The sequence below is a fragment of the Maylandia zebra genome, linkage group LG2, assembly GCF_041146795.1.
Source record: "Maylandia zebra isolate NMK-2024a linkage group LG2, Mzebra_GT3a, whole genome shotgun sequence".
Taxonomy (NCBI): Eukaryota; Metazoa; Chordata; class Actinopteri; order Cichliformes; family Cichlidae; genus Maylandia; species Maylandia zebra.
In genome coordinates, this window is record NC_135168.1 from 38,444,786 (window position 1) to 38,466,713 (window position 21,928).

The 21,928-nt window shown below is 35.6% G+C and overlaps 1 long non-coding RNA gene across 1 annotated transcript in view; it reads left to right on the forward strand.

The window, feature by feature from the left end:
• Nucleotides 1-5,184: 5,184 nt before the first annotated feature.
• LOC101483238 (uncharacterized) overlaps nt 5,185-21,928 on the forward strand; it is a 137,123-nt gene continuing 120,379 nt past the window's right edge. Inside the window, exon 1 of the long non-coding RNA XR_013101673.1 lies at nt 5,185-5,371. This is a non-coding gene — a long non-coding RNA (uncharacterized LOC101483238). The remainder of the gene's footprint in view (nt 5,372-21,928) is intronic.

Below are 21,928 nucleotides of genomic sequence, written 5' to 3' on the forward strand. Positions count from 1 at the left end.
GTGGGCAGTCATGAACGCACACTCTGCGACCTGCGTCTCATCACTGTCTGCGTTCTTTATTTATACTTTTCTGTGTGTCTGTGTGTGTGTGTGTGTGTGTGTGTACAAAAATAACAACGTCACTCAGAGCAACGGGTTTTTCCCTTTTCTACATCTGCATGTTCTCAGAAAGAGCTGAGGTTTCTCTTCTCTACATCTAACTGTTCTCAGAAAAACAGGAAGTGGTTACTAGCTGAATAAGTTCATCACAAAAGTTATTAGGTGAAAAGTCACGTAGACATGTAGATTGCTTAGTGATCAATAAAAAGTACATTTCATGGAGCTGATCACATTATATAAAAACAATTTTCCTTTGACAACAGGTAATTTGGGCAATTAAAAAAAAGTTGTAGCCAAAACATGGCTTCGATGTTCAGATTATTTGGTAATCTAGTACAAAGTAATATTTAACTACTTTTTTTTTTTACAGTATGTAGTGCTAAATCCAACAACAGTTGTTTCTAGTTACTTTATACTGTACGGTAAAGACCCTACATTAATGGAGAGAATGACCAAGCACTTGGCGACAGCGGGAAGGAAAAACTCCCTTTTAACACGAAGAAACCTCCAGCCGAACCAAGCTCAGAGAGGAACAGCAATCTTCTGCGACTGTGGCTGAGGGGAGGAAGACAGAACAAAAGAGACACTGTGGAAGGGAGCCAGAGATTAATAATAACTAATGATTAAATGCAGAGTGGTGTTTGGACACGTAGTGAGTGAAAAAGGAGAGTAACCTCTGTGTTTTGTTCAGCATTAACATTGAGCTATGATTGTGTTCTTTGTTTGTTTTTTTTCTTGGATTTTAATCAGTGTTTTTCCTTGACTCTTGACCTTTATTCCCATAACTCTTAGAACAGAATTTACAATTTCAAAGGCAACTTTGACTTTGTATGCAAGATATATAAGCTAGAAAATATCTGCTCACATTTTGGAAAATCAACATAAAAGACAGGGTGCTTTGAATAAGCACTTGCCCCTTCCTGACTTGTTAGTGTTTTTTCATCTCACTATTGTGTTTCAGATCATCAAACTAATTTTAATATTAAACATGGATACAAAATGAAAAGAAAAAGCTATTCAAACCAGCCGGGCCCTTTGTGAAAAAGTAATTGCCCCTTAAAACTGTGTCTGTGATTATCAGGATATACTTTAACAGACACAAAAAATAATGGAAACAACATTTTATCTCGTTTCAGATCTTATTTGACACACTGTGATAAAAACGTGCTGAACATTGTTATACTCTGTAGTTATGTCCTCTCCTCCTTCTGCTCATGACAATGAGCATTCAGTGACTCATGGTTGACTCGCAGGTCTTCCCTGCAGTTCTTTCTGCTGCTCTTCATTCACGACTCACAGCATTCCTGTCTACAAATATGTTACAAAGATTTGCTTTGCATGTATCCTGTGTACATGTGCATGCGGGACTGTCAAGGGTACATTAAGAGAAACAAAAACTAAAAAGTAGGCAGCAAAAAATAACAAATAACAAACAAATATATAGTAGTTATAGAGTAGATATTCAAGTCTTGGTTATTTGATGATCTATTACTAGGTAATAATTCTGTAATTTTCTTACAATCCAAATTACAGAATTGTAAAGCTTGACTTTACAGAGATCACAGTTTACAAATACCTGCTATTATGTCTGGTTTTGAGATGGTGGTACTGACAAAAAGACAATATACAGAGTTGAAGCTGCTAAGATTTTCATCTGCAGTGATCAAAATGGACACGATTAGAAATGGGTATGAGCTCAAGTTGAGCAGCTTGAAGACAAAGTTAAAGAGGAAAGTCTGAGATAGGTTTGGAAGTGTGGGATAGTGGATATTATGGACAAAGGCTATTTAATATCGAACTGCCAAGCAGGAGGCACTGTTTACACACTGATTCTATAATTTTGTAGTTCTGAGTCTTTTCAAAATCTATATTTGGTTCTATAAGCCATCCTGTTTTTTTATTTTGAACATTGTCCATATCATATGTGTACTCTTGTCTCAGAGGCTTTAACTGATGAACACATGGAAAGAATCCTAACGATTTCATATTTCAAGTTCTTTTGTTGCTCTTCTCACGCCTCACAAACTGGTTTATTCAGGACAAACAGCATTGCCGGGATTTAGCCTTTGATGTCTGACCTATTGTTAAAAACCTCACTGAATACTTAAGATATTTATAACCGCGTGAGGCAAAACACCATTAGGTCAGATAAGGTCATTACCAATGGCAGCTACATCTTTATGCTTCATCATAATCAAATAAGCTTTTTGTGATTAAAATTGCAGATTTTATTAAATTGTTATTTGAACCAAAAAAGAAATTGAATCTAATTTTTTTTCTCTGTAGTCATGTTTAGTACTTTTCTATATACTTACATAGAATGACTGCTTGATGCCTACAATTCAGTGACATTATCAGGTGATCACTGGGATCACTGGTGATCACCTGCCAGGCTCCTCTTCAACTTCTTGTTTTTTGGGCTTGTACCCTTATCTTATAGGTAAGTGTGTAAGTAACATATCTCTAAGTAGGTACAACTGACTAAAAAAAAGCAAAAAGCATTTTGCTCAATGTGCAGGAAATGCAGAGAAGTCATCAGAGAATTAAGGCATTTTGTTAGATTGATAATTTTTTATTACTTGATTTTTGCTACAGTTTTAACTTTATGGATGCATGTGGAGATTCATTTGTAGCAAAAAAGAGATTTTTTGGCATAAGCTCAGACTCACAGGGTTTTGTTGTCAGACTTCTGTTTGAATTATGGAACCCTATGATGCCAGTTAAAACTGGAACTTTCCATATAAAACTATCTGAGCTGGTTAACAAATGTAATGAACACAAGCACAAATAAAAGGTGTCCTCAGCAACACAGAGGGCATCACACACCAGGACAAGAAGCATTTTGCAGTGACAATTACTATTTCAAGAAACATTACCTTTCTGTGCAGTGTTAATTACTTAATTATCACTTTAAATACTTCATATCAAAATGGACAAACATCAATAAGAAACTGGTCCTTGCCAGGTTGTCACAACCCTTTAGTCTTGACAAACAGGATTCCAGCAGCATACGTAATGAAACAGCAGCAGTAAAAGATTCTCCAAAATGATTGGCCAAGGGAAGGGACGATAGAGTATATAAAGCCTGGGCTGAGTGACACCCAACATATTTAAATGCAATATACATATATATATATATTAGGGGTGCAACGATACACAAAATTCACGGTTCGGTTCGGTTCGATACTTTGGTGTCACGGTTCGATATTTTTTCGATACAAAAACAATGTTCACGCCTTTTTAATTTGTCATTTATTAAAATTATAAATATATATTTTAACTCAAAAGTACAGTTTTTAAATTTAACCCTAACCCTTGTGCGTGTTTTTTATTTTGACAGCGAATGCGCACCTGCGGACCACTTATGTGCAGCCCTGGTAATATAGCTCATCATATTGCAGCCACAGAAATTATTTTGTCCATGAAACCATAAAGCTGCACTTTCTTTTTGCCTTATAGTCTGATTTGTCATAACTTTTCCGTTTTGTGGTAAGCTTTTCTTTGGCTCTCACTTCTTCACCCTGACCTGTCTTATTTGGCTCAGCAGAACTGAAATATATATCCTGCTGCTTTTACACACGCACTCACATAATGCTCAGCGATTCTCTGCGCGATCAACCTCTCACATGTTTAAGCTTGCTGCAGGAGATTTCACTTGTCATGTTTGCATAGTAAGCTAACGATTAATAAGACGATGTCAGAGGAATTGGTGCACAAATTATCATCACTCACAGATCAGTGCTGTCGCTCTCTATACACAGTTCGCGCAATTGCAAAGTGAAAGCAAAAAACAAGCGCAAATTCAAACGCGATTTCAATATGTCACATATTGACAGTGGCTCACCGACGCCAATGACATAATTACCCAGCTACATTTCCGAAAGAATGCAAAAGCACTGACATATTTTTCCTTCCTACAATAGCCCGACGGGCAGGGCAGAGATAGATTTTGGTAGCCCGACTGGCTAGCGATTTTGCGAGCCCTGTATCTGATTGAGGAATCACTCATCTTTGGAAAAGAGAGTTTATTACAGAGAAATGTCTCTTTCCAAAATAAAAGCTATACTATACGCTTCTTCTGGGCTATATTCTCAGCAGTATATTAAACATATCAGGTCCCCATAAGGAGAATCATGTGCTAACGGCTGTCTAAATGACTCGGCTAAAGTTAGTAGCATGCTTGTTGTTTTTGTCTACTTCCACTTGTCTTTGCACTAGGATGATGTCGGCGTAAATGTGCAGTCATATTCGTTGTGTTCCCACTAGTGCTTTCAGGTTAATCTCGTTGAAATAACATTAACGCCACAACACGGCAAATCTCCGTTAACCCCTGATCGCCCTGTGCATGGGGCTGGACGGCCAACACGTTTACAAACTAACTGCGCTAACACACTAGCTCCCACCCATATAATTGAGCATTGCGTGGCACATCCAACATACTGTTTTACTTTAGTCCATGACGTGCTTACCTTCAGGGTCATACGTCACATGAAAACCAAAATAATTCCAAACGCCAGATCTGAACGAGGGTGGGGGAGATTCAATTTGCCATGTTGCAAGGAGAGCTTAACTTCTGTCTCGCTAGCTTGCCCTGCGCTCTTCCTTCTGACGATGCTGTGCTCAGTGGATCTGCGCTCGACAGTGCAGCCTAGGCGGAGTAGTCGAACGCAGATTCACTGAGCGCTCAACACAGACAGCATCGTCAGAAGGAAAGTTGATAAAATAAATTACAAATGTTGTATTGTTCGATACATATGCGTACCAAACCGAAAGCACTGTATCGAACGGTTCAATATCGATACGAATATCGTTGCACCCCTAATATATATATATATATATATATTATATTTTGTTTATATTAAAAAGATATAGTAGAGGTTCTTCACAACGACAACGTGTGGGGGAGGGATCAACAAAATTTTAAATTTTAAAATGAGCAAAAAATACAAGCTCACTTCAGAAAGTAAACCTTCTATCCAAGGAGCTGGTGGTAGAATACCTTTGGTAAGTGCAGCAATAAATCTTTTTGCTTTTCGAAATTCATGTTTTTCTACGTAATGTTGTCAGATATTATTTATTATTTTGACCCATGTAAATGTACATCTCTGGTGTCGTCTCTCCTTGATATGTAATTGCTGACTCAGCCAAATTTTGCAAATCTTCTTGGTTAACAATAATTGTGCGATCAAAACGGCAGATTACACAGAACAATTTGTTATATATCAACCTTTTTTTCCACAAAGGAGGATCTTCATTAACATGATCAACAAAGGTAAGCCTATGAAACAAAGTGTTATAGTCAAAACAGCTCGTGAACTTGGAAAAGTACAAGTAATATGATTGTGGGGTAACTGTGGGATAAATATCTTTGAATTTATCAGTGTTTATTATTCATGTTGTTTTATCTTGATTATTTAACAGTAATACTTTAACTCGTACTTTAACTCAAATTGAATTCTGTGTTCCAACTTGCTCTGAATTCAAGTTGTTTTAACCTCCTAAGACTCGAACTCTTTCACGACATGCATTTTTAATTGTGTGGATGCTTTAAGCATCCACACTATTGAGTTCCTGTTTCTCTTTATTCTTTATACTTTATTATTGTGTGGATGCTTTAAGCATCCACACTATTGAGTTCCTGTTTCTCTTTATTCTTTATACTTTATTGTGTGGATGCTTAAGCATCCACACTATTGAGTTCCTGTTTCTCTTTATTCTTTATTGTGTGGATGCTTTAAGCATCCACACTATTGAGTTCCTGTTTCTCTTTATTCTTTATACTTTATTATTGTGTGGATGCTTTAAGCATCCACACTATTGAGTTCCTGTTTCTCTTTATTCTTTATTATTGTGTGGATGCTTTAAGCATCCACACTATTGAGTTCCTGTTTCTCTTTATTCTTTATTATTATTATTGTGTGGATGCTTTAAGCATCCACACTATTGAGTTCCTGTTTCTCTTTATTCTTTATTGTGTGGATTCTTTAAGCATCCACACTATTGAGTTCCTGTTTCTCTTTATTGTGTGGATGCTTTAAGCATCCACACTATTGAGTTCCTGTTTCTCTTTATTCTTTATACTTTATTGTGTGGATGCTTTAAGCATCCACACTATTGAGTTCCTGTTTCTCTTTATTCTTTATACTTTATTATTATTCCAGTTGCTTCCGTACACTTTTTGGCACTTAACTACTTCCACAATTTTCAGCCGATTTTCACCGTTCAAATTTTAAACTATTCTGCTATTTTTGCTCTTTCTTGCTATGATTTTTGCTATTTTTAACTATTATACTTTTTAAAATATTCCACTTTTTTCCTTTAATTTGTCCCATTGAAATGAATGGGAAACTTCTGCAATTCTGCTAAAATTTGCTTGTTTTTGAAACTTAACTACTTCCTCATATTTTCACCTAGAACAACCATTCAAACTTTAAAATGTTCATAAATTATTGGGCTATTCAGGTATGATTCAGCTTTTTGAAATCTTTTACTGTTTTACTTTTATGCCTCTTAAAGTTTTGAGTTGCAAAATTGTGATTTTTCACAAAATACATGCGTTGTTATGGTTGCTATGCTCTTGGCTTCCAGTGTGTCACTGAAGCTTTTGCAGTCTTCTCTTCATGTCCGAACAACTGTTTGCTACTTGCTCAATTTTCACTCAACTTCCACAAATTATACATCAAAACGTAGGTATTTTTGCTGGCTTTCAGGAAATGTCACTATCATTGTTGTGGGATTTATAGAATTTTCGCAAATCTCCTCAGACCAACACAATGTCAGAAAACTCTCCATATAAAGTCAATGGAGAGCTTGTTCAAAATCACCGCTGGATTTCTGTAATGAGAGGCATATTCGAATCGTCATATCTCCTTAACGAAGCAAAGTTAAGACATGAGGCTTGTCCCCGAATATCTTCAGACACCCCTGACGCTCACAATTCAAGAATTTCTTTCTCACCTATTACCGTTCTGAAATGAGTTGGACTTGTTTGAGGGTAGGAAATTTGTCCTTTGCTCAGATTTCTTCAGATTTCAAACTGTGGAAATGAACCACTTTTTTCTCTCGTCATAACTTTTTGTTGGATTTCCACAGAGACCTGAAAATTTCTATGACTGTTCACCAAAGCCTGCTGTCTCTTACGGTGAAAGAATGATATCGATACTCCAAATAGATTTAGAGTTAGAAAGCGTTGTTTGAGGGCAAGTCAAGGCAGTTTTTGCTTCGCTCTGCTCAGTTATGGTGCATTAGAAGTCTAATATCTTTAATAATTCATATTTTAATGATAAATTGTTAACACTGGAAGATTCCCCCATCTCTTCTGAACAAAACGGTGTAAGAATGACCGCTCTAGCCCCTACGGTTAGGAAATTATGGTCATTTGTTTGAGGGGAGTCCTCACTATGAGAAATAGGCTGCAATAATCCTGTGCCTCTCTGTCCTGCGTGTGTAAAAAGATGCACCTGTTTTGGCGGGAAAACGTAAACAGCCACTCTGATTGGTGGATTTAAATTCGGCAGCTCTCTCCCTCTGTGTGTGTGTGTGTGTGTGTGTGTGTGTGTGTGTGTGTGTGTGTGTGTGTGTGTGTTTAGTGGGAGAGAGAGGACCCTGCCCTTATTTGACAGCATGTCATTGTAGGATTTAAATTGAACATAGTTAGACTGGTTGACTGGATTAGAGCCTGTGTTTGTGTGTCCCTCTGTGCATTTGTGTTTCAATAAGTTATTACTATTCTGCTAAATCATAGTATTTCTGGTACTTTTCGGTACTTGTGCTAAATACAGTATTTCTGCTAAATCATACTATTTCTGCTTTTCATAGGATTTATGCCTAATATAGTATTTCTGCTAAATTATAGTATTTCTGCTATTTTATAGGATTTGTGCCTAACATAGTATTTCTGCTAAATTATAGTATTTCTGCTTTTTATAGGATTTGTGCCTAACATAGTATTTCTGCTAAATTATAGTATTTCTGCTTTTTATACTATTTGTTCTAAATTATAGTATTTCTGCTTTTTATAGGATTTGTGCTTAATATAGTATTTCTGCTAAATTATAGTTTTTCTTCTTTTTATAGTATTTGTGCTAAAACATAGTATTTCTACTAAATGCAGTATTTATGCTTAATAATAGTATTTCTATATATTTCTGCCAGGTCCCCAGGCAGCCAATCCTCTGTGAGGACTGAGACATTCAAATTTTCAAATCAGGGCCTGCACAGTTTCCCAGCCAATCAAATAAGTGTCCTGAGGCATTCAAATTTGCATATTGGGGCCTTCGTGGCTTCTAAGCCAGCCAATCATATCTGAGGGCTGAGGAATTCAAATCCACAAATCAGGGCCTGCACGGCTTCCCAGCCAGCCAATCACATATGTGGTCTCAGGCATTCAAATTTGCATATTGGGGAATTCGTGGCTTCTAAGTCAACAAGTCATCCATGTCATATATCTCTAAAAATTCATATTTTAATATTAAATTGTCAACACTTGAAGATTCCCCCATCTCTTCTGAACAAAACGGTGTAAGAATGACCGTTCTAGCCCCTACGGTTAGGAAATTACGGTCATTTGTTTGAGGGGAGTCGTCACTATGAGAAATAGACTGCAAAAATCCTGTGTCTCTCTGTGCTGCTGCGTGTGTAAACAGATGCACCTGTTTTGGTGGGGAAAAGTGCACAGCCTCTCTGACTGGTGGATTCAAATTCACCAGCTCCCAGGCTGACCTAGAAACTTACTTCTCTCTCCCTGTGTGTGTGTGTGTGTGTGTGTGTGTGTGTGTGTGTGTGTGTGTGTGTGTGTGTGTGTGTGTGACAGAGAGAGAGAGAGAGAGAGAGAAAGGCTTTTAATGGGATGATCTCATTCTAAGATTTAAATTCAATATATTTAGACTGGTTGACTGAATTGGATCTTGTGTGTGGGTCTCTCTGTGCATGTGTGTTTCCTCATGTGTACATATTTGTGATTGTGTGGCTGTAATACATTTTTTTGCAGATTTTTGTCATTTAACAAGTATATTTGAGGGACCCTCAGCATGTTCAGCATTTTTTCAGCTGTCCATTTTGCTTTTCCAATTTTTCTGTTTAACTTATTACTATTGTGCTAAATCATACTGTTTCTGCTATTTTATAAGATTTGTGCTTAATATACTATTTCTGCTTTTATAGGATTTGTGCTTAATATAGTATTTCTGCTAAATGTAGTATTTATGCTTAATCATACTATTTCTGCTTTTCATAGTATTTGTGCTTAATATAGTATTTCTGCTAAATTTAGTATTTCTGATTAATTATAGTTTTTCTACTAAATCATAGTACAGTATTTCTGCTTTTTATGGGATTTGTGCTAAAACAAAGTATTTCTACTAAATGTAGTATTTGTGCTTAATCATACCATTTCTGCTTTTTATAGGATTTGTGCTTAATATAGTATTTCTGCTAAATTATAGTATTTCTGCCAAATTATAATATTTGTGCTAAAACATAGTCTCAATTTAAAATTACAATATTCATAGTTCATCACAGTGTCTCTGGTAAATCACAATATTTCTGCTCTGTTGTACTATTTTTCTAAATCATAGTGTTTCTGTAATGTTTAAGTATTTTTGGCTAAATATATTCTTTCTGTTATCTTATACTATTTCTCCTAAATTCTTGTATTTTTGAGAAGTTATCATGTTTCTGGTAAGTTACAATATTTCTGCTAAATTCTGCTATGCTATTGTATTTCTGCCAAGTATTATGTTTCCTCTAAGATATTGCAGTTCTGCTAAGTTATTCCATTTTAGCAAACTTCTTTTGCTTCTGCAAAGTTTTTACAATTTCTGCAACTTTTCAGCTTTTTCAGCTAGGTTTTGCATACAGCTTCAGCTTTAAGCATCCACACTGCATTTTCGCAGGAAATGCAAATTTTTCTAGTTGTGTGGATGCTTTAAGCATCCACACTATTGAGTTCCTGTTTCTCTTTATTCTTTATTATTATTCTTCAAGTTGCTCGTTTTTCGTCCGCTAACTACTTCCACAATTTTTGTGCTATTTTCACCGTTCAAATTTTAAACTATTCTGCTATTTCTGCTAATGTGCGCTATGACTTTTGGTATTTTTTGCTATTATACTTTTTAAAATATTCCACTTTTTTCCTTTAATTTGTCCCATTGAAATGAATGGGAAACTTCTGCAATTCTGCTAAAATTTGCTTGTTTTTGAAACTTAACTACTTCCTCATATTTTCACCTAGAACAACCATTCAAATTTTAAAATGTTCACAAATTATTGGGCTATTCAGGTATGATTCAGCTTTTTCAAATCTTCTACTGTTTTACTTTTATGCCTCTTAAAGTTTTGAGTTGCAAAATTGTGATTTTTCACAAAATACATGCGTTGTTATGGTTGCTATGCTCTTGGCTTCCAGTGTGTCACTGAAGGTTTTGCAGTCTTCTCTTCATGTCCGAACAACTGTTTGCTACTTGCTCAATTTTCACTCAACTTCCACAAATTATACATCAAAACGTAGGTATTTTTGCTGGCTTTCAGGAAATGTCACTATCATTGTTGTGGGATTTATAGAACTTTCGCAAATCTCCTCAGACCAACACAATGTCAGAAAACTCTCCATATAAAGTGAATGGAGAGCCTGTTCAAAATCACCGCTGGATTTCTGTAATGAGAGGCATATTCGAATCGTCATATCTCCTTAACGAAGCAAAGTTAAGACATGAGGCTTGTCCCCGAATATCTTCAGACCCCCCTGACGCTCACAATTCAAGAATTTCTTTCTCACCTATTACCGTTCTGAAATGAGTTGGACTTGTTTGAGGGTAGGAAATTCGTCCTTCGCTCAGATTTCTTCAGATTTCAAACTCTGGAAATGAACCACTTTTTTCTCTCGTCATAACTTTTTGTTGGATTTCCACAGAGACCTGAAAATTTCCATGATTGTTCACCAAAGCCTGCTGTCTCTTACGGTGAAAGAATGATATCGATACTCCAAATAGATTTTGAGTTAGAATGCGTTGTTTGAGGGCAAGTCAAGGCAGTTTTTGCTTCGCTCTACTCAGTTATGGTGCATTACAAGTCAAATATCTTTAATAATTCATATTTTAATGATAAATTGTAAACACTGGAAGATTCCCCCATCTCTTCTGAACAAAACGGTGTAAGAATGACCGCTCTAGCCCCTACGGTTTGGAAATTATGGTCATTTGTTTGAGGGGAGTCCTCACTATGAGAAATAGGCTGCAATAATCCTGTGCCTCTCTGTGCTGCGTGTGTAAAAAGAGGCACATGTTTTGGCGGGAAAAAGTACACAGGCTCTCTGATTGGTGGATTCAAATTCAGCAGCTCCCAGGCTGACCTAGAAACTTACTTCTCTCTCCCTGTGCATGTTCAGCATTTTTTCAGCTGTCCATTTTGCTTTTCCAATTTTTCTGTTTAACTTATTACTATTGTGCTAAATAATACTATTTCTGCTATTTTATACGATTTGTGCCTAATATAGTATTTCTGCTAAATTACAATATTTCTGCTTTTTATACTATTTGTGCTAAAACATAGTATTTCTACTAAATGTAGTATTTATGCTTAATCATACTATTTCTGCTTTTTATTGGATTTGTGCCTAATATAGTATTTCTGCTTTTTATAGGATTTTTGCTCAAACATAGTATTTCTGCTAAATGTAGTGTTTATGCTTAATCATCCTATTTCTGCCTTTTATAGGATTTGTGCTTAATATAGTATTTCTGCTAAATTATAGTATTTCTGCTTTTTATAGTATTTATGCTAAAACATAGTATTTCTACTAAATGTAGTATTTATGCTTAATCATAGTATTTCTATATATTTCTATATATTTCTGCCAGGTCCCCAGGCAGCCAATCCTCTGTGAGGACTTAGACATTCAAATTTTCAAATCAGGGCCTGCACGGTTTCCCAGCCAATCATATATGTGTCCTGAGGCATTCAAATTTGCATATTGGGGCCTTCATGGCTTCTAAGCCAGCCAATCATATCTGAGGGCTGAGGAATTCAAATCCACAAATCAGGGCCTACACAGCTTCCCAGCCAGCCAATCATGTATGTGGGCTCCAGGTATTCAAATTTGCATATTGGGGAATTCGTGGCTTCTAAGTCAACAAGTCATCCATGTCATATATCTCTAAAAATTCATATTTTAATGATAAATTGTCAACACTTGAAGATTCCCCCATCTCTTCTGAACAAAACGGTGTAAGAATGACCGCTCTAGCCCCTATGGTTAGGAAATTATGGTCATTTGTTTGAGGGGAGTCGTCACTATGAGAAATAGACCGCAAAAATCCTGTGCCTCTCTGTGCTGCGGCGTGTGTAAACAGATGCACCTGTTTTGGCGGGAAAACGTAAACAGCCTCTCTGATTGGTGGATTCAAATTCAGCAGCTCCCAGGCTGACCTAGAAACTTAGTCCTCTCTCCCTGTGTGTGTGTGTGTGTGTGTGTGTGTGTGTGTGTGTGTGTGTGTGTGTGTGTTTAGTGGGAGAGAGAGGACCCTGCCCTTATTTGACAGTATGTCATTGTAGGATTTAAATTGAACATAGTTAGACTGGTTGACTGGATTAGAGCCTGTGTTTGTGTGTCCCTCTGTGCATTTGTGTTTCAATAAGTTATTACTATTCTGCTAAATCATAGTATTTCTGGTACTTTTCGGTACTTGTGCTAAATACAGTATTTCTGCTAAATCATACTATTTCTGCTTTTTATAGGATTTGTGCCTAACATAGTATTTCTGCTAAATTATAGTATTTCTGCTTTTTATACTATTTGTTCTAAATTATAGTATTTCTGCTTTTTATAGGATTTGTGCTTAATATAGTATTTCTGCTAAATTATAGTTTTTCTTCTTTTTATAATATTTGTGCTAAAACATAGTATTTCTACTAAATGTAGTATTTATGCTTAATAATAGTATTTCTATATATTTCTGCCAGGTCCCCAGGCAGCCAATCCTCTGTGAGGACTGAGACATTCAAATTTTCAAATCAGGGCCTGCACAGTTTCCCAGCCAATCAAATAAGTGTCCTGAGGCATTCAAATTTGCATATTGGGGCCTTCGTGGCTTCTAAGCCAGCCAATCATATCTGAGGGCTGAGGAATTCAAATCCACAAATCAGGGCCTGCACGGCTTCCCAGCCAGCCAATCACATATGTGGTCTCAGGCATTCAAATTTGCATATTGGGGAATTCGTGGCTTCTAAGTCAACAAGTCATCCATGTCATATATCTCTAAAAATTCATATTTTAATATTAAATTGTCAACACTTGAAGATTCCCCCATCTCTTCTGAACAAAACGGTGTAAGAATGACCGTTCTAGCCCCTACGGTTAGGAAATTACGGTCATTTGTTTGAGGGGAGTCGTCACTATGAGAAATAGACTGCAAAAATCCTGTGTCTCTCTGTGCTGCTGCGTGTGTAAACAGATGCACCTGTTTTGGTGGGGAAAAGTGCACAGCCTCTCTGATTGGTGGATTCAAATTCACCAGCTCCCAGGCTGACCTAGAAACTTACTTCTCTCTCCCTGTGTGTGTGTGTGTGTGTGTGTGTGTGTGTGTGTGTGTGTGTGTGTGTGTGTGTGTGTGTGTGTGTGTTTGTGTGTGTGTGTGACAGAGAGAGAGAGAGAGAGAGAGAAAGCCTTTTAATGGGATGATCCCATTGTAAGATTCAAATTCAATATATTTAGACTGGTTGACTGAATTGGATCTTGTGTGTGTGTCTCTCTGTGCATGTGTGTTTCCTCATGTGTACATATTTGTAATTGTGTGGCTGTCATAAATTTTTTTGCAGATTTTTGTCATTTAACAAGTATATTTGAGGGAACCTCAGCATGTTCAGCATTTTTTCAGCTGTCCATTTTGCTTTTCCAATTTTTCTGTTTAACTTATTACTATTGTGCTAAATCACACTATTTCTGCTATTTTATAAGATTTGTGCTTAATATAGTATTTCTGCTTTTTATAAGATTTGTGCTTAATATAGTATTTCTGCTAAATGTAGTATTTATGCTTAATCATACTATTTCTGCTTTTCATAGGATTTGTGCTTAATATAGTATTTCTGCTAAATTTAGTATTTCTGATTAATTATAGTTTTTCTACTAAATCATAGTACAGTATTTCTGCTTTTTATGGGATTTGTGCTAAAACAAAGTATTTCTACTAAATGTAGTATTTATGCTTAATCATACCATTTCTGCTTTTTATAGGATTTGTGCTTAATATAGTAATTCTGCTAAATTATAGTATTTCTGCCAAATTATAATATTTTTGCTAAAACATAGTCTTAATTTAAAATTACAATATTCATAGTTCATCACAGTGTCTCTGGTAAATCACAATATTTCTGCTCTGTTGTACTATTTTTCTAAATCATAGTGTTTCTGTAATGTTTAAGTATTTTTGGCTAAATATATTCTTTCTGTTATCTTATACTATTTCTCCTAAATTCTTGTATTTTTGAGAAGTTATCATGTTTCTGGTAAGTTACAATATTTCTGCTAAATTCTGCTATGCTATTGTATTTCTGCCAAGTATTATGTTTCCTCTAAGATATTGCAGTTCTGCTAAGTTATTCCATTTTAGCAAACTTCTTTTGCTTCTGCAAAGTTTTTACAATTTCTGCAACTTTTCAGCTTTTTCAGCTACTTTTTGCATACAGCTTCAGCTTTAAGCATCCACACTGCATTTTCGCAGGAAATGCAAATTTTTCTAGTTATTATTCCAGTTGCTTCCGTACACTTTTTGGCACTTAACTACTTCCACAATTTTCAGCCGATTTTCACCGTTCAAATTTTAAACTATTCTGCTATTTTTGCTCTTTCTTGCTATGATTTTTGCTATTTTTAACTATTATACTTTTTAAAATATTCCACTTTTTTCCTTTAATTTGTCCCATTGAAATGAATGGGAAACTTCTGCAATTCTGCTAAAATTTGCTTGTTTTTGAAACTTAACTACTTCCTCATATTTTCACCTAGAACAACCATTCAAACTTTAAAATGTTCATAAATTATTGGGCTATTCAGGTATGATTCAGCTTTTTTAAATCTTTTACTGTTTTACTTTTATGCCTCTTAAAGTTTTGGGTTGCAAAATTGTGATTTTTCACAAAATACATGCGTTGTTATGGTTGCTATGCTCTTGGCTTCCAGTGTGTCACTGAAGGTTTTGCAGTCTTCTCTTCATGTCCGAACAACTGTTTGCTACTTGCTCAATTTTCACTCAACTTCCACAAATTATACATCAAAACGTAGGTATTTTTGCTGGCTTTCAGGAAATGTCACTATCATTGTTGTGGGATTTATAGAATTTTCGCAAATCTCCTCAGACCAACACAATGTCAGAAAACTCTCCATATAAAGTCAATGGAGAGCTTGTTCAAAATCACCGCTGGATTTCTGTAATGAGAGGCATATTCGAATCGTCATATCTCCTTAACGAAGCAAAGTTAAGACATGAGGCTTGTCCCCGAATATCTTCAGACACCCCTGACGCTCACAATTCAAGAATTTCTTTCTCACCTATTACCGTTCTGAAATGAGTTGGACTTGTTTGAGGGTAGGAAATTTGTCCTTCGCTCAGATTTCTTCAGATTTCAAACTGTGGAAATGAACCACTTTTTTCTCTCGTCATAACTTTTTGTTGGATTTCCACAGAGACCTGAAAATTTCTATGACTGTTCACCAAAGCCTGCTGTCTCTTACGGTGAAAGAATGATATCGATACTCCAAATAGATTTAGAGTTAGAAAGCGTTGTTTGAGGGCAAGTCAAGGCAGTTTTTGCTTCTCTCTGCTCAGTTATGGTGCATTAGAAGTCTAATATCTTTAATAATTCATATTTTAATGATAAATTGTTAACACTGGAAGATTCCCCCATCTCTTCTGAACAAAACGGTGTAAGAATGACCGCTCTAGCCCCTACGGTTAGGAAATTATGGTCATTTGTTTGAGGGGAGTCCTCACTATGAGAAATAGGCTGCAATAATCCTGTGCCTCTCTGTCCTGCGTGTGTAAAAAGGATGCACCTGTTTTGGCGGGAAAACGTAAACAGCCACTCTGATTGGTGGATTTAAATTCGGCAGCTCTCTCCCTCTGTGTCTGTGTGTGTGTGTGTGTGTGTGTGTGTGTGTGTGTGTGTGTGTGTGTGTGTGTGTGTGTGTGTGTGTGTGTGTGTGTGTTTAGTGGGAGAGAGAGGACCCTGCCCTTATTTGGCAGCATGTCATTGTAGGATTTAAATTGAACATAGTTAGACTGGTTGACTGGATTAGAGCCTGTGTTTGTGTATCCCTCTGTGCATTTGTGTTTCAATAAGTTATTACTATTCTGCTAAATCATAGTATTTCTGGTACTTTTCGGTACTTGTGCTAAATACAGTATTTCTGCTAAATCATACTATTTCTGCTTTTCATAGGATTTATGCCTAATATAGTATTTCTGCTAAATTATAGTATTTCTGCTATTTTATAGGATTTGTGCCTAACATAGTATTTCTGCTAAATTATAGTATTTCTGCTTTTTATAGGATTTGTGCCTAACATAGTATTTCTGCTAAATTATAGTATTTCTGCTTTTTATACTATTTGTTCTAAATTATAGTATTTCTGCTTTTTATAGGATTTGTGCTTAATATAGTATTTCTGCTAAATTATAGTATTTCTGCTATTTTATAGGATTTGTGCCTAACATAGTATTTCTGCTAAATTATAGTATTTCTGCTTTTTATAGGATTTGTGCCTAACATAGTATTTCTGCTAAATTATAGTATTTCTGCTTTTTATACTATTTGTTCTAAATTATAGTATTTCTGCTTTTTATAGGATTTGTGCTTAATATAGTATTTCTGCTAAATTATAGTTTTTCTTCTTTTTATAGTATTTGTGCTAAAACATAGTATTTCTACTAAATGTAGTATTTATGCTTAATCATAGTATTTCTATATATTTCTGCCAGGTCCCCAGGCAGCCAATCCTCTGTGAGGACTGAGACATTCAAATTTTCAAATCAGGGCCTGCACAGTTTCCCAGCCAATCAAATAAGTGTCCTGAGGCATTCAAATTTGCATATTGGGGCCTTCGTGGCTTCTAAGCCAGCCAATCATATCTGAGGGCTGAGGAATTCAAATCCACAAATCAGGGCCTGCACGGCTTCCCAGCCAGCCAATCACATATGTGGTCTCAGGCATTCAAATTTGCATATTGGGGAATTCGTGGCTTCTAAGTCAACAAGTCATCCATGTCATATATCTCTAAAAATTCATATTTTAATATTAAATTGTCAACACTTGAAGATTCCCCCATCTCTTCTGAACAAAACGGTGTAAGAATGACCGTTCTAGCCCCTACGGTTAGGAAATTACGGTCATTTGTTTGAGGGGAGTCGTCACTATGAGAAATAGACTGCAAAAATCCTGTGTCTCTCTGTGCTGCTGCGTGTGTAAACAGATGCACCTGTTTTGGTGGGGAAAAGTGCACAGCCTCTCTGATTGGTGGATTCAAATTCACCAGCTCCCAGGCTGACCTAGAAACTTACTTCTCTCTCCCTGTGTGTGTGTGTGTGTGTGTGTGTGTGTGTGTGTGTGTGTGTGTGTGTGTGTGTGACAGAGAGAGAGAGAGAGAGAGAGAGAGAGAGAGAGAGAGAGAAAGTCTTTTAATGGGATGATCTCATTCTAAGATTTAAATTCAATATATTTAGACTGGTTGACTGAATTGGATCTTGTGTGTGTGTCTCTCTGTGCATGTGTGTTTCCTCATGTGTACATATTTGTGATTGTGTGGCTGTAATAAATTTTTTTGCAGATTTTTGTCATTTAACAAGTATATTTGAGGGACCCTCAGCATGTTCAGCATTTTTTTCAGCTGTCCATTTTGCTTTTCCAATTTTTCTGTTTAACTTATTACTATTGTGCTAAATCATACTGTTTCTGCTATTTTATAAGATTTGTGCTTAATATAGTATTTCTGCTAAATGTAGTATTTATGCTTAATCATACTATTTCTGCTTTTCATAGGATTTGTGCTTAATATAGTATTTCTGCTAAATTTAGTATTTCTGATTAATTATAGTCTTTCTACTAAATCATAGTACAGTATTTCTGCTTTTTATGGGATTTGTGCTAAAACAAAGTATTTCTACTAAATGTAGTATTTATGCTTAATCATACCATTTCTGCTTTTTATAGGATTTGTGCTTAATATAGTATTTCTGCTAAATTATAGTATTTCTGCCAAATTATAATATTTGTGCTAAAACATAGTCTTAATTTAAAATTACAATATTCATAGTTCATCACAGTGTCTCTGGTAAATCACAATATTTCTGCTCTGTTGTACTATTTTTCTAAATCATAGTGTTTCTGTAATGTTTAAGTATTTTTGGCTAAATATATTCTTTCTGTTATCTTATACTATTTCTCCTAAATTCTTGTATTTTTGAGAAGTTATCATGTTTCTGGTAAGTTACAATATTTCTGCTAAATTCTGCTATGCTATTGTATTTCTGCCAAGTATTATGTTTCCTCTAAGATATTGCAGTTTTGCTAAGTTATTCCATTTTAGCAAAGTTCTTTTGCTTCTGCAAAGTTTTTACAATTTCTGCAACTTTTCAGCTTTTTCAGCTACTTTTTGCATACAGCTTCAGCTTTAAGCATCCACACTGCATTTTCGCAGGAAATGCAAATTTTTCTAGTTGTGTGGATGCTTTAAGCATCCACACTATTGAGTTCCTGTTTCTCTTTATTCTTTATTATTATTGTGTGGATGCTTTAAGCATCCACACTATTGAGTTCCTGTTTCTCTTTATTGTGTGGATGCTTTAAGCATCCACACTATTGAGTTCCTGTTTCTCTTTATTCTTTATTATTGTGTGGATGCTTTAAGCATCCACACTATTGAGTTCCTCTTGGGACTTCCGTACACTTTTTGGCACTTAACTACTTCCACAATTTTCAGCCGATTTTCACCGTTCAAATTTTAAAATATTCTGCTATTTCTGCTAATTCCTGCTATGTCTTTTGGTATTTTTCACTATTATACTTTTTAAAATATTAAGCTTAATTTGTCCCATTGAAATGAATGGGAAACTTCTGCAATTCTGCTAAAATTTGCTTGTTTCTGAAACTTAACTACTTCCTCATATTTTCACGTAGAACAACCATTCAAACTTTAAAATGTTCTCAAATTATTGGGCTATTCAGGTATGATTCAGCTTTTTCAAATCTTTTACCGTTTTACCTTTATGCCTCTTAAAGTTTTCAGTTGCAAAATTGTGATTTTTCACAAAATACATGCGTTGTTATGGTTGCTGTGCACTTGGCTTCCAGTGTGCCACTGAAGGTTTTGCAGTCTTCTCTTCATGTCCGAACAACTTCTTGCTACTTGCTCAATCTTCACTCAACTTCCACAAATTATACATCAAAACGTAGGTATTTTTGATGGGTTTCCGAAAATGTCACTATCATTGTTGTGGGATTTATAGAATTTTGGCAAATCTCCTCAGACCAACACAAAGTCGCAAAACTCTCCATAGAAAGTCAATGAAGAGCTTGTTCAAAATCACCGCTTGATTTCTGTAATGAGAGGCATATTCGAATCGTCATATCTCCTTAACGAAGCAAAGTTAAGACATAAGGCTTGTCCCAGTATATCTTCAGACACTCCTGACGCTCACAATTCAAGAATTATTTTCTCACCTATTACCGTTCTGAAATGAGTTAGACTTGTTTGAGGGTAGGAACTTCGTCCTTTGCTCAGATTTCTTCAGATTTCAAACTCTGGAAATGAACCACTTTTTTCTCTCGTCATATCTTTTTAATGGATTTCCACAGAGACCTGAAAATTTCCATGATTGTTCACCAAAGCCTGCTGTCTCTTACGGTGAAAGAATGATATTGATACTCCAAATAGATTTAGAGTTAGAAAGCGTTGTTTGAGGGCAAGTCAAGGCAGTTTTTGCTTTGCTCTACTCAGTTATGGTGCATTAGAAGTCAATTATCTTTAATAATTCATATTTTAATGATAAATTGTCAACACTTTAAGATTCCCCCATCTCTTCTGAACAAAACGGTGTAAGAATGACCGTTCTAGCCCCTACGGTTAGGAAATTATGGTCATTTATTTGAGGGGAGTCGTCATTATGAGAAATAGACTGCAAAAATCCTGTGTCTCTCTGTGCTGCGTGCACCTGTTTTGGCGGGAAAAAGTGCACAGGCTCTCTGATTGGTGGATTCAAATTCAGCAGCTCCAAGGCTGCTTGACTGAGCTAGAAACTTACTTCTCTCTCTCTCTGTGTGTGTGTGTGTGAGAGAGTGTGTGTGTGTGTGTGTGTGAGTGAGAGAGAGAGAGAGAGAGAGAGAGAGAGAGAGAGAGAGAGAGAGAGAGAGAGCCTTTTTATGGGATGATCTCATTGACTGAATTGGATCTTGTGTGTGTCTCTCTCTGTGCATGTGTGTTTCCATATGTGTCCATATTTGTGATTGTGTGGCTGTTATATTTTTTTTTGCCAATTTTTTTCATTTAACAAGTATATTTGAGGGACCCTTAGCATGTTCAGCATTTTTTCAGCTGTCCATTTTGCTTTTCCAATTTTTCTGTTTAAGTTATTACTATTGTGCTAAATCATACTATTTCTGCTATTTTATAAGATTTGTGCTAAATATAGTATTTCTGTCAAATTATAGTATTTGTGCTAAAACATAGTATTGATTTAAAATTACAATATTCATAGTTCATCACAGTGTCTCTGGTAAATCACAGTATTTCTGCTCTGTTGTACTATTTTTCTAAATCATAGTGTTTCTGTAATGCTTAAGTATTTTTGGCTAAATATATTCTTTCTGTTATCTTATACTATTTCTCCTAAATTCTTGTATTTTTGAGAAGTTATCATGTTTCTGGTAAGTTACAATATTTCTGCTAAGTTCTGCTATGCTATTGTATTTCTGCCAAGTATTATGTTTCCTCTAAGATATTGCAGTTCTGCTAAGTTATTCCATTTTAGCAAAGTTCCTTTGCTTCTGCAAAGTTTTTACAATTTCTGCAACTTTTCAGCTTTTTCAGCTAGTTTTTGCATACAGCTTCAGCTTTAAAGCATCCACACTGCATTTTCGCAGGAAATGCAAATCTTTCTAGTTATTGTGTGGATGCTTTAAGCATCCACACTATTGAGTTCCTGTTTCTCTTTATTCTTTATTATTATTATTATTCTAGTTGCTTCCGTACACTTTTTGGCACTTAACTACTTCCACAATTTTCAGCCGATTTTCACCGTTCAAATTTTAAACTATTCTGCTATTTCTGCTAATGTGCGCTATGACTTTTGCTATTTTTAACTATTATACTTTTTAAAATATTAAGCTTTTTTCCTTTAATTTGTCCCATTGAAATGAATGGGAAACTTCAGCAATTCTGCTAAAATTTGCTTGTTTTTGAAACTTAACTACTTCCTCATATTTTCACCTAGAACAACCATTCAAACTTTAAAATGTTCACAAATTATTGGGCTATTCAGGTATGATTCAGCTTTTTCAAATCTTTTACTGTTTTACTTTTATGCCTCTTAAAGTTTTGAGTTGCAAAATTGTGATTTTTCACAAAATACATGTGTTGTTATGGTTGCTATGCTCTTGGCTTCCAGTGTGCCACTGAAGGTTTTGCAATTTTCACTTCATGTCCGAACAACTTCCTGCTACTTGCTCAATTTTCACTCAACTTCCACAAATTATACATCAAAACGTAGGTATTTTTGCTGGCTTTCAGAAAATGTCACCATCATTGTTGTGGGATTTATAGAATTTTTGCAAATCTCCTCAG